Source organism: Rhipicephalus microplus, chromosome 10, assembly GCF_043290135.1.
Source record: "Rhipicephalus microplus isolate Deutch F79 chromosome 10, USDA_Rmic, whole genome shotgun sequence".
NCBI lineage: Eukaryota > Metazoa > Arthropoda > Arachnida > Ixodida > Ixodidae > Rhipicephalus > Rhipicephalus microplus.
The window spans coordinates 40,375,516-40,389,354 of NC_134709.1; positions in this window are offsets into that span (position 1 = coordinate 40,375,516).

Here is a 13,839-nt window from a genome sequence, read left to right on the forward strand (position 1 = left end):
CGTATAAGGGAAGCTAGCGTAACGGCCGCCAGCGCGTTATGAGCGTGGCATGTAGTCACGTTGTTACATGACACGCATCTTATGATTATCATGTTTGCACCAGTCAGATACTTTCGTCATCCATTGACGTACCGTAATAACAAATTAGGTATATGTTACGCTAGCGAAATGGCCGAGAGCGCATCATGAGCGTGGCATGTATTCATGTTGTTACATGATACGCATGTCATGATTTTCATGTTAGGGTCTGGCGCTTGTGTTCGCGATGCAATCATGTCATACCATACCAGTCTTGCAACATGTCATGTGAACGAAACCACCGCAAGAGCAGCAAGACCATGAAGTGTAAATCATGACATTGATGACATACATTTCATAATTTTTATGTTATGACTGGTCAAGTATGTTCCCCATACAGTCATATTATGTCATACCAAGTTTGGTATTGATACCATTATCCAAACGGCCAAGGAACCCAAATGTCGTAGGTGGCTAGATAGATAAATAGATAGATAGATAGATAGATAGATAGATAGATAGATAGATAGATAGATAGATAGATAGATAGATAGATAGATAGATAGATAGATAGATAGATAGATAGATAGATAGATAGATAGATAGATAGATAGATAGATAGATAGATACGCTCAAAGTCACCGATGTTCGCTTAGAATTGTTTCGCATTTCTTAGCGATGAGAGATCAATGCGACAAGAGCGACAATATATTGTTACGGGGAGAAGGCGTCTGAAAAATGCCTTTACTTTTGGTAAACAGGCAGGCATACAATATGGAGCCCGGTCTGCACGAGCTCGCCCTAAACATCGTTCTCTTTTCTACAATGTTCATTTGTGGTACCCCGTAGCATCACCCCCGGCGGCGAAGGCACCATCTCGGTGGTTGGTTGGTCTGAGTAATATCGTTTCAGCCGAGTGACGTGAACAACGTCAGAACACGATCGCGCGCTGGTGGCGTTAAGAGATTCAATTTCATATGTCACGTCGGTGACTTGGCGCACCACACAGTACGGACCCGAGTACGGTGAAGTCAGCTTTTCGCACAGGCCAACTCGCCACGACGGCGTCCAGAGGAGGACTGTGTCACCTTGACTGAAATGGACATCACGATGGCACGCGTTGTAGACCTGTCGTTGTCGTTCCTGCGAATCGCTCAGACGCCGGCGAGCAATCTCACGTGCCTCTAGAGCTCTAGAAATCACATCGCGGGCATATTCTGACGTGTGGCCAACGGCAGGAAGGAGCGTGTCAAAAGGCAATGTATGTTCTCGTCCGTACAGGAGGAAAAATGGCGAGAAACCTGCAGTGTCATGCCGAGACGTATTATAGGCAAATGTTACAAATGGAAGGGCGGAGTCCCAGTCACGATGGTTGGAAGAAACGTACATGGCCAGCATGTCCGTGATGGTTCTATTTAGCCGCTCCGTGAGCCCGTTGGTTTGAGGATGATACGCCGTTGTGAACTTGTGCTTTGTAGCGCAAAAGTGCAATATGTCTTGGATAACTTGTGATAAAAAGTAGCGACCCCGATCAGTAAGCAGTTGCCGAGGAGCGCCGTGGTGTAATATGACGTCTTCTAGAAGAAAGTCAGCGAAGTCGGTCGCACAACTGGTAGGAAGGGCCCGTGTGATGGCATACCGAGTGGTGTAATCCGTGGCGACTGCTATCCACTTGTTTCCGCTGGCCGATAAAGGAAACGGTCCTAGTAAGTCAACACCTACCCTATAAAATGGTTCGAATGGGATCTGAATGGGTCGAAGGCGTCCCGCTTTAAGGGTTGCTGGTTTTTTGCGGTGTTGACAGGATTTGCATGAGGCGACGTAACGGCAGACGGATCGGTAAATACCAGGCCAAAAGAAGCGACGTCGAACGCGGTCATAAGTTCTTGAAACTCCCAGGTGACCAGCTGTCGGAATATCATGCAACTGTGCAAGGGCAGTCTGACGCATATGTTGTAGTATGACCAACAGCAGCTCAGGTCCGTCAGGATGCATGCTGTAGCGATATAAGACGCCATCTTGGAGCAGGAACATACGGAGAGACGGAGGAGTTGTGGGACCACTAAGCCGAAGGATTATATCTTTGAGGTGAGGATCACGGCGTTGCTGATCTCCGATGTTGCTAAACGCGGAAAGTGCCAAAACGCAAGTAGACTCATCGCTCTCAGAAAGGTCTGCTGGGTTTATTGGATGACACGACAAGCAATCAGCATCCTCATGGTGGCGACCTGATTTGTAGACAACCGTGTATGAATATTCCTGTAACCGCAGAGCCCACCGGCCGAGACGTCCACTAGGATCTTTTAAGGACGACAACCAGCATAAGGCGTGGTGATCAGTGACAACCGTGAACGGGCGTCCATACAAATACGGCCGAAATTTAGCCACTGCCCAGACGAGTGTGAGGCATTCGCGTTCTGTGATGGAGTAATTTCGCTCTGCTGGCGATAAAAGACGGCTAGCGTATGCAATAACGTGCTCACAGCCATGCTGTCGTTGTGCCAAAATGGCTCCGATTCCGTGGCCGCTGGCGTCGGTACGCACTTCCGTTGAAGCGCATATATCAAAGTGGCCGAGAATCGGTGGCGTCGTAAGTCTACTCGTCAGTTCAACGAATGCTCTGGTTTGTTCAGGTCCCCACACAAAAGTCACAATTTTTTTAGTAGTTCCGTGAGCGGTCGTGCGACGTCAGCAAAATTCCGCACAAATCTACGAAAGTAAGAACAAAGGCCCACAAAGCTTCGAACATCGTTCGCAGAGGTCGGCACAGGGAAATCTTTGACGGCACGGATTTTCTCAGGATCGGGGCGAACACCAGAAGAATCGACAAGGTGTCCAAGGACAGTGAGCTGCCGGCAGCCAAAGTGACATTTCGACGAGTTTAGTTGGAGCCCTGCTTTGCGGAAAACCGAAAGAATTGTTGAGAGACGCTAGAGGTGAGTTTCGAAAGTTGGCGAAAAAACAATGACGTCATCAAGGTAGCATAAGCAGATTGACCACTTGAAACCGTGAAGAAGAGCGTCCATCATTCGTTCGAATGTAGCTGGAGCATTGCATAACCCGAACGGCATTACTTTGAACTGATAGAGCCCGTCGGGAGTTATAAATGCCGTCTTTTCACGGTCCAGATCATCAACTGATATCTGCCAGTACCCGGAACGAAGGTCGATGGAAGAGAAATAATTTGCTCCACTAAGGCAGTCAAGAGCGTCGTCTATCCGCGGCAGAGGATACACGTCTTTTTTTTTGTAACATTGTTAAGATTTCTGTAGTCGACACAGAAGCGCCAGCTGTTATCCTTCTTTCTCACAAGCACAACGGGCGAAGCCCAAGGACTTGAAGAAGGTTCAATGATGTCTCGGGCAAGCATCTTGTCGACTTCTTGCTGGATCACGTGGCGCTCGGTGGAGGAAACTCGATAGGGTCGCCGGTGTACTGGATTTGCATCACCGGTGTTGATCCGATGCTTTACGACGGTCGTTTGACCTAGGGGTCGGTCGCAGAGATCAAAGACGTCTTGATACGACGCAAGAAGGCCACGAAACGCAGACACATGCTCGGCCGGGAGATCAGGGGCAATCATTCCAGTTATGCAGTCTAGTGTACTGTGCGACTGAATACTTGCAGATGACGGTGTATCCTCTGTTAAGGCCGATATGTGGTAGTCGCCGGCCAGTGCAAGGGTTGCAAGGGATATTCCTCGTGGCAGCACTTCAGAGCAAAGTACAATGTTCACAATAGGAAGACATGCCACATTGTTCTTCATTGTGATGATGGTGTGGCGGAACGCAACATTGAGCGAACAGAGTAATGTAGGATTAGGTGAAATGATATAATCGCCGTCAGCCACAGGTGGATCAGAAGAGAGAGAGAATTAACTTTAATAAAGGTCCTGAAGAGGACTGGGCACCCCTTAGGGGGCCAGCCCGGTGGCTCCGCCCATGTGGGGACTGGGAGTCGGAGCTGGCCAGCCACCTTTTGGGCCTTCTGGACGGCCTGGTGTTGAAGGGCCCTGTCGGGGCTCCTGAGGTGGTCGAGCCAGTCGTTCTCGGTGGCAGGGGACCCGAAGCTAGGGTTTAGCACGGGACACTGCCACAGCATGTGACTTAAATCGCACCTTGAATTTTGGCATTTGGGGCGTTCTGGCTTTATATCTGGTAGGTATTTGCTGCAGATATAAGGGCTGGGGTAACTGTGCGTTTGCAGCAGTCGAAGCGTTAACTGTTGTGCTTTATTTAGTGCTGAGTGAGGTGAGGGGAATTGCTTTCTAAATAACTTATAGTGCGAGCAAATTTCATGATATGATAGGAGTGGCTCCCGGTGCGTGTTGGTGTCCCCGGCCAGTGAGCCGGACCGCGACCCCCCGCGGCACGTAAGATCACGCGCGAGGTTATGGGCCAGCTCATTACTGTTGGGGACCCCTGGTTGAACGTTGATCCCTTCATGACGAGGGAACCAGTGGATATGCTTGTCTACAGTTATCTGAACAGATGCTAGAACTCTTAATGCCGCCTGGCAAAGTGTACCGCGGCGGTATGCCAGTGCAGCGGGTTTAGAGTCGCTAAATATTGTGTCGCGCTGAGGGAGTGCTAAAGCAAGGGCAATGGCCACTTGTTCAGCCTCGCAGGCTTTCTGAGTTTTTACGGTAAGAGCATTAAGAGCTTTTCCGTCTGGGGCGACCGCCACAGCTGCAAAGTAGGGTTTGTCCACGTATTTAGCGGCGTCTACGAAAACCACGTCTGTCGCGTGTAGGTTGGCCACTTTTAGTAAAGATTGAGCTCGTGCCCTTCTTCGAGCCTGATTGTGCACCGGGTGCATGTTCCTGGGGAAGGGTAGCACTGTGATTTTAGCGTGAAGGTGTTGCGGTAATGGTTCTGGTTCGTTGACATTAGTTGGGATAGGAAGACCTATGTGTGAGAGGAGTTCCTGACCCGCAGCTGTCGAAGACAGGCGCATGAGTTGGGACATTCTTTGTGCTTCGATGATTTCTTGGAACGTGTTATGTACCCCAAGGGATAGCAGGCGCTGCGTGCTTGTGGACATGGGTAGACCAAGTACTCGTTTTGTGCATTTTCGGATGAGGTTGTCTACTTTAGTTTCATCGCCTATGCTCCAGGTGTGAGCGCAGACAACGTAGTGAACGTGGCACATTAAGAACGCATGAAAGATGTGTAGTAAGATTTCTTCTGTGAGTCCTGCGTGTCTATTAGCGACGCGTCGGGCGAGGTGCATGACTGCCTCAGCTTTTTTGGTGAGATGTGTGATGGTTAAGTCGTTTTTGCCATTCTCCTGTAGGGTAACGCCCAAAATTCGAACCGACGACACTATCGGGATAACCGAGCCATCCATTGTGGAGAGGTGTATGGTAGGTTCGGCTTTGGTGCGGCCGTACTGTGGTGGCAGAAGCAGCAACTTGGACTTAGATGCCGATAGTCTGAGACCCGTGGGATTTAAAAATGTTTGTACTGCATTGACTGCTTCCTGAAGGCTCGCTTCGATTTGTCCATCGCTCCCCACCAGTACGCCAAATAGTAATAACGTCGGCGTAGAGCGCGTGTTCTACGCCTTCGATGTGTCTCAGCTTTAGCGAAAGCTGCCTGAGGGCTAAATTGAAAAGAAATGGTGAGAGCACCGACCCTTGCGGGGTGCCGCGCGGCCTAGGTTGTAGGTGTGTGACTTGAGATCCCCAACTTTAAGTGTGGCCGTTCTGGCTCTTAGGAAAGAGCGGACGTATTTGTAGAAACGGCGGCCTAAGCCTGCCTCCTGAATCTCTTGTAGTATACGAGCGTGGCTTATGGTATCAAAAGCTTTCTCTAAGTCAAGAGCTAGGATTGCTTTAAGGTCTTTGCTCCTCACTATAAGTAACGTCTCCTGCAGCATGAGAAGTACGTCCTGCGTGGCCATAGCCGGCCTGAACCCTACTTGATTGAATGGGAAGAGGTGTTTTCGCTCTGAATATTTTGTGACTCGACGGAGAATGACGTGCTCTATGACCTTACCCACACAGGATGTGAGGGAGATGGGTCGTAGAGAGTCGAGTTCCAGGGGTTTGTTCGGCTTGGGAATGAGTATGACGGTCGCGGCCCTCCATTCTGGCGGGACGCTCCCTTGCTCCCAAACCTCATGTTGGAAATTGTTTGAACCTCCCGCGCGAATAGCGCGCGCACCAAGAGACGGAGAACGACGAGGAGAGGAAGAGACCAGCCGGAATAGAACACGCTCTTTTACCATGGATGCTGGCGTTTGCGTCTCCTTCATTTGGTGCCTTTAAACTCCGAAGCGTGGTTTTCCCACATCGATTTTGGTGCCGACGACCCGGGAATCAAGCCTACAACGACCCGAGCCTTTCATTCCTGGTGTGGGTGAGCTGCGCTGCGAGCTAGACCGACATGGAGCGAGCGAAGAGCAAGCGGGCCTCGCGGCGATCGATGAACACGAGAATCATCAACGAGGTCAACCAGGTGCTCCAGTCCAATGAGTTCGAGCTTTCTGGACTTCGAATGCTGCACGGCCGCCTACGCGCCAGCAACGTGGAACTTAAAGCCTTGAACAACGAGGTTGAAACCCTGATCACTGACGACCTGGCGGCAGACGACTATGAGGTGGTCATGCAATACGATGACGCCGCTAACAGTACTCTGGCGTTGCTCGAGCACCACATTGAAGTTCTGAAGACTTCTGCTACGCCGGCGTCGTCTACAACTCCAGCCATGGGCGCAAGGACCTGTGAGGGTGCACCGAGCGAGCATGAACGACTTCCACAACGTGAGTTCGGCGCACGACTTCCCAAGCTGGAGCTTCTTCGTTTCGATGGAAACGTGATCAAGTGGCAACCCTTTTGGGATATGTTCCTGCACTCCGTGCACGAGAACCCAAGGCTGTCCAACACAGACCGGTTTCACTACTTGGCCTCACTTCTAGATGGACCTGCAGCTCAGGCCGTCGCCGGTATTCAGGTGACAGATTCTTGTTACGATGACGCGCTGGAAATTTTGAAACGTCGGTTTGGAAACAAGAAAGTCATTGAGCAGAAGTACTTAGGAAATTTGCGCACGCTCAAACCAGTGAAATTAGCGAGTGATGTCACTGCTCTGCGCAAGCTTTTCGACACAGTTCAACTAAACAGGAGGGGACTGCGTAGTCTTGGAATCACGGAGTCATCCTACGCGGCTATGCTGAATGAAGTTCTGCTCAAAGTCATACCAGCTGACATTGTCGTAGAATACTTCAAAAAAGAAAGTATGGAGAACACGACGGAAACGAGCCAGGCTTCATCTGATCAGGAACTTGAGCAGCTGATGAAATTTCTCCGCATCGAAGTTGAATGTCGAGAAAAGAGTTCTTTAGTGAACAATTTGCCAACGACATCGAACAACAGCGTACCTGTATTAAATAGATCATTCAAGAAGCAGTCCGCGACTCCTACAGCATCCGTTCTTCAAAACAAGACACTATCTTCCCCCTCGTCCTGTTTTTTCTGCGCTGCTACCGATCACAAGACAGAGGACTGCACGAGTGACATGACTCTGGCCGAGAAGCGCAACAAACTTGTAACAGACGGTCGATGCTTCCGGTGCACGTCAAAAGGACATCTGGTCCGCAATTGCCGGCGGAGAGTGCACTGCCAAGCATGCAAACGCAGACACGCCTCCTCGATGTGCAATGCTAGTAGTTCTGAAACACCATCAGTGACTAATGCTCAGAAGAAACCGAATGCTACGGTGCAAGTTTCCACTCAGAGAGCTTCAGTTCCCCGACTCATCAATGATGTTCTTCTCCAGACTTTTCGAGCTTGGGTAACGACTTCATCTCATTGTTGCTATATACGCGGTGTTCTCGACAACGGAAGCCAGCGAACGTTCGTCACTGAGAGCGTCGCTTCCAAGCTAAGTCTACCTGCTGTTGCCGAGACCGAACTCGCCATCAGTGCGTTTGGTAGAGCGAGCGACCCAACCCGACGATTCAAAATGGTCAAGATCACGCTCCGCAGTCAGCACGACGACCTAACCATTGACATTGAGGCCATAGTGGTGCCCTTTATTTGCGAGGAGATGATTGAAGCACCAAGGCAGAGTCGTCTTCTTCAAGCCATCGCAGCGGAGGGGAAACATCTGGCTGACGCAGTCGTTTACCCGAGTGTAGATTGTGAGCCAGGTGTGAGTGTCCTCATTGGATCGGACCAGCTTTGGAAGTTGATGCCCAACACGAGTGAAGTGAGGTGGGATGAAGAAAACCCTGCCTTACTCGCCATTAACACAAAGATGGGCTGGACTCTCCAAGGCCCCTTATCTGGTGGTGGAAGCACGAGTAACAAAGCAAGCACCCAAGTATGTGTTCTTCGAACAGGTTCCCACGAAGACGACCAGATCGCCTTCCCAATACAAAGATTTTGGGACCTCGATGCTATCGGAATTGCCGACACGCCGACGTCTCAGTGCAACGCAGATATTTTGGAAGAATTCAACAACACTACCAGGCTTCGGAAAGGACGCTATGAAGTTGCGTTGCCATGGAAATCACCTCTCGTCGACATGGCCGACAATCGCAAAGTAGCCCTTTCGAGGCTCCATGGACTCGTCAAGCGGCTGTCACCAAACGACGAAGCCATGAGAGCCTACGATAAGGCTATCAGGCAGTATGAGGTGGACGGTCATGCTGAAAAAGTTGAAGATGCCCCTTATTGTACACAGCACCTATACTACATGCCGCATCGAGAGGTAATCCGCGAAACATCTACGACGACGAGACTTCGCGTAGTCTTCGACGCATCATCGCATGCATCAGGAGCTTGTTCTCTCAACGAACAACTCGAAAAAGGTCCTAATCTGAATGCTGACCTTTTCAAGGTTTTGATCCGGTTTCGCCTTTTCGCCATCGGAATTACAGCAGACGTGCAGAAGGCGTTTCTACAAATCAGCATTCGAGAAGAAGACAGAGATGCTCTTCGTTTCTTGTGGTTTGAAGGGCTACCAATGTCAGGCAGACCACTGCCAAAAATACAAGAAATGCGAATGACCAGAGTTCCATTCGGCACCTCCGCAAGCCCTTTCCTATTATCTGCAACGTTGAAATACCATTTCGATCACGTTGAACAAATTTACCAAGTAACGGCCGCAAAACTGAAGGCAAGCTTCTACGTCGATGACCTAGTTTTCGGAGCTTCAACGACAAAAGAAGCGCTACAACTCTACGAAGAGACGAAGGCCATAATGGAGCTGGCCGGAATGAAAATGCAGAAGTGGTCAACAAACTGCGACCTGTTAAGAGAGAAGCTCAAGCAAGCAGGAGAGACGTCAGCTGAGCAGGTCACACAATATAAGGTTCTTGGGCTATCCTGGAACTACACCGACGACACCATTTCGGTGAAAATTGACTCTGTGACGAAAGTCTTAAAAGCGGGACTTTGTACCAAGCGAACTGTGCTTCAGGCTTCATCACGAATTTTCGACCCCTTGGGACTGCTAGCACCGTTCACCATTCGAGTTAAAATACTTTTTCAGAAGATATGGATGCAAGGACTCGATTGGGAAAGCGTTCTCCCCGAGACATTGAAGATCGAGTGGGACAAGTGGACTGTCGAACTTCAAGACCTCAAAGACTTTAGAACCAAGAGGTATCAACTAGACAACAGCAGCCCTGATAAAAGCACTCACCAGCTGCATATATTCACGGACGCTAGCCCGTGTGCCTACGGAGTAGTGGCATACATACGAGTGGAAGACAGTACCGGAGCGGTTCGACTCCAGCAGCTGCTCGCTAAGTCTCGGGTCGCTCCAATCAAGGGTCTCACTTTACCACGCCTGGAACTCGTCGCTGCGGTTCTTGGAGCTCGACTTCTTAAGCTACTTGTGGATACTTTGCCACACACAAATATAGAATACTTCTGCTGGACCGACTCCCAAGTTTGCTTGAGTTGGATCAAGTCTACAGCCACCAAGTGGAAGCCCTTCGTTTGTAACAGGGTAATTGAGATCCAAGGGCTCACAGACCCGAGTCGCTGGAGACATTGCTCTGGAAAGACAAACCCAGCCGACTTAGTTACAAGAGGGATATCAGCGCATCACCTTTGTACTAGCGATTTATGGTGGCATGGGCCTGACTGGCTATCTGGTACCCAAGAAACGTGGCCGGCAAGTGAAGCTGGTCCTCATGAGTCAACGGATGAACTATGTAGATCAAACGACGAAGACACAACAGTTTTGGCTTGTCAATGCTCGCAAGCAGAGCCACTTTTCGAGCTCGACAAGTACAGCAGCTGGATACGAGTTGTTAGAATCACAGCTTGGATTCGAAGATTTATTCACAATTGTCGAGTGCACACCAGTCGTCGTCTGATGGGCCCACTCACTGCCCCTGAGATAAAAGAAGGCGAGTTTACATGGATGAAGAATGCACAAGCGGAAGCCTTTAGTATAGAACTCGCCTCATTGTTAAAAAACCAACCATTAGCTAAGGCATCCCGAATTCGTAATCTGCATCCATTCCTGGACAATGATGGGATTTTAAGAATCAAGACCCGGCTTGACAACGTAAAAACATCAGAATACGTGAGGTGCCCGATTCTACTACCAGCTGACCACCGCTGCACATACCTCATCATCGACCGCACGCACCGGCGCCTGCTGCACAGTGGTGTAAACGATACCCTTTCAGAGCTACGCGAGTGTTTTTGGGTGATTAAGGGCCGCCAGTGTGTGAAAAAAGTGCTCTCTAGGTGCAAAGTGTGTGCTAGATTCAAGCTCCAACCTGCAACAGCCCCTACCGCACCACTGCCGACCGACAGGGTTAAGAGATCACACCCTTTTCAAGTTGTGGGTGTTGACTTTGCTGGTCCCGTTTTTGTGAAAGGAACCAGTCCCGTGAAGGCCTATATCGTTATTTTTACGTGTGCCGTCGTTCGGGCGATCCATTTGGAGTTGTGCTCCGATATGACGGCGGGGTCATTTTTAATGGCTTTCCGTCGGTTTGTGTCGCGACGCGGCTTGCCTAGTGTTATTTATTCCGACAATGCTCTAGCTTTTCATGCTGCCAGTCGCGACTTAAAAGTGATGTACAGAGCTTTGAGAGACTTCCAAGTACAGGACTTTTGCTCTAATAACCACATTACCTGGAAATTCATTGCAGAACGTAGTCCTTGGTGGGGTGGATTTTGGGAGAGGATGATTCGCACTGTTAAAAGCTGCCTACGGAAAATTCTAGGGAAAGGTTGCTTTGATTTCGAGCAGCTTGTGACCATTCTTGCCGAAGTAGAAAATGTAGTGAATTCTAGGCCATTAACGTACCTCTCCGCTGACGCTACCGATCCAGCTGTACTTACACCTTCGCACTTTCTAACCGGTAGGAAGTCTACTACACTGCCTAGTGCTAATACTGCTGAAACGTCGGGAACTCGCTCCGATACTTTAAAGCATTGGAAGTACAGGCAGCAAATAGTGGCTGATTTTTGGAAGCGTTGGTATAAAGACTACCTCTTGTGCTTGAGGAGTGCACACATTAGGCGAGTACAGCCTTGCAACCAGCTTAAGGTTAACGATGTAGTCGTCATTAAGGAAGACAAGGTGCCCATAACTTTTTGGAAAGTTGGTAGAGTTACTGACGTGTACTTATCAAGTGATAATCACGTTAGAGCCTGCAAGATTGTCTTGGCAGGAGGTACGGAAGTTACGAGGCCAGTACAACTTTTATGCCCGTTGGAGCTGGGCGATTGAACTTTCGGGCGCGGAGGATGTTGGAAATTGTTTGAACCTCCCGCGCGAATAGCGCGCGCACCAAGAGACGGAGAACGACGAGGAAGAGGAAGAGACCAGCCGAAATAGAACACGCTCTTTTACCATGGATGCTGGCGTTTGCGTCTCCTTCATTTGGTGCCTTTAAACTCCGAAGCGTGGTTTTCCCACATCGATTTTTGTGGGTGGCTAGTGATTCAATGTCTTGGTCAGCCAGGTTGCGGAGTAGCTTGTTGGTGACTCCGTCAGGACCCGGGGCTGATTTAGTATTGAGCTCTGCTATTACCGCGCGTATTTCAGCGCTAGTTATAGCCTGCTCAAATGGGTCGTCTGTGGCTCCCGCGTAAGGTGGATAGTCTTCGTGTGAGGTAGGTTCTGTGCATAGATACCGGGCTGCTGTAGCATCTAAAATTTGCGCATCGGTAAGTTGCTGTCCTCGTGCTTTGTGTAACAGTCTATCTAGAGTTAGTCGTTGCTCTGACTTGGTGGGCTTGTCGCCGAGCAGATGCCTGAGAAGGTCCCATTTTAGACCTTTTCTCATGCGTGCGTCAAACGAATTACACACCTCATTCCACTGATTGCATGCAAGTGTGTGACTGTACTCCTCGATTTGTCGGTTGAGCAATGTAATTCTTTTTCGTAGCCTACGATTGAGTTTATGCATTCTCCATCTTTCTTGAAGACTTTTGTGAGCCTCCAGGAGATGTGCGAGGTGGCTGTCCATGTGGTCCATGTTGCGTGTTGTAGAAATATTTTTGGTAGCTTGTTTTACGTCCCGCTGTAGTCTCGCAAAGAGTTCAGAGAGTGAAGATTAATGGTTGGTGTCTTGTTTGCGTATTTGCCTAAAGAAGTTCCAGTCTACTACTTTAAAGTCTCTGGGCTCGAGGCTGCCTATATTGACTGTTGTGCTACAGATAGAGTGATCGCTACCGATGTTAGCTTGCAGATTAACCCATTTGGGATTCGAAACGTTGCGTACTAGGGTCAGGTCAGGGGATGAGTCCCGTGACACTGAGTTACTTATGTGTGTGGGGGTAGAGAGATCGTTAAGTAACATGAGATTGTGTTGAGTGATGTGTGTTTGTAAGTGGCGTCCTTTCGGTGTTGTGCGATTGTAACCCCATTCTACATGGGGGGCGTTGAAGTCCCGCGCGATGATGAGGGGATGGTTGCCTGCTATCTGCGTCGCTTTAGTTAGTAGTGTGGGGAATGTTTCTCTGCTGTGGGAAGGTGAACTGTACACGTTAAGGATAAATACCGATTGCTTAATGTGAGCGTTGGGGATGATCTCTATCGTCTGATGCTCTATTTTGAGGTCTGGGCGTACTGCATGTGTCGTGTAAGCATAAGGCTTAGCCACACAGGCGGCTATTCCTCGAGCTTTGTTCCCACAGACGGCCTCGACTCTGTATCTGCGAAGAGCGAATCGGTCGATACGCGTTTCCTGCAGGAGAATGACGGCCGGTCGTTGGATCATAGAGCTAATGAATTGTTGTAACGTTTCTCTCCGCGTACGGAGGGTAACTGCGTTCCATTGCCAAATTGTGAATGACTGTGACGACGCCATTTCAAGGTCTGGGTATTAGCCCAGCGCGCTTGCTGCGTTCCAGGTCCTCCTCCAACACCTTAGTCCTCCCGTCCATTTGTGCTGGCCATGCAGCCAACTCGATAAGTTGTTTCTGCATGCTCTCTAGTTTAGCGTTGAAAGCGCTATACTCGGCCGTGGTCTCTGCGCGGTACTGCTCTAGTATCGCGTATATATTGGCTGTAAACCAGTCAAATTCGGATTGCTCTTCGGCCTGGAGCGTCGGGCCTGCCCGTTTCTTAGCGCCGCGTATCGAGACGGGGCCGCTGATAATGCTACCCTCGCGCGATTCAGGGGCCTGTTGTTTTGCTAGCTCCTCTTTAAGCGATTGGATTTCTTTAGCCTGCTCCGCATACATGCGTTCTAACTGTGCTAGTTCTGGGTCAGGTTGCTGTGGCGAGTGTCCCTGACGCTGCGCTGCGTGGGCCTCACCTTTGCATGCCACCTTGTCGGCCCAGGTAGGCTGGTCAGTAGAGTACGATTTCGTGGGCCTAGAGGAGGTCCTTGCGG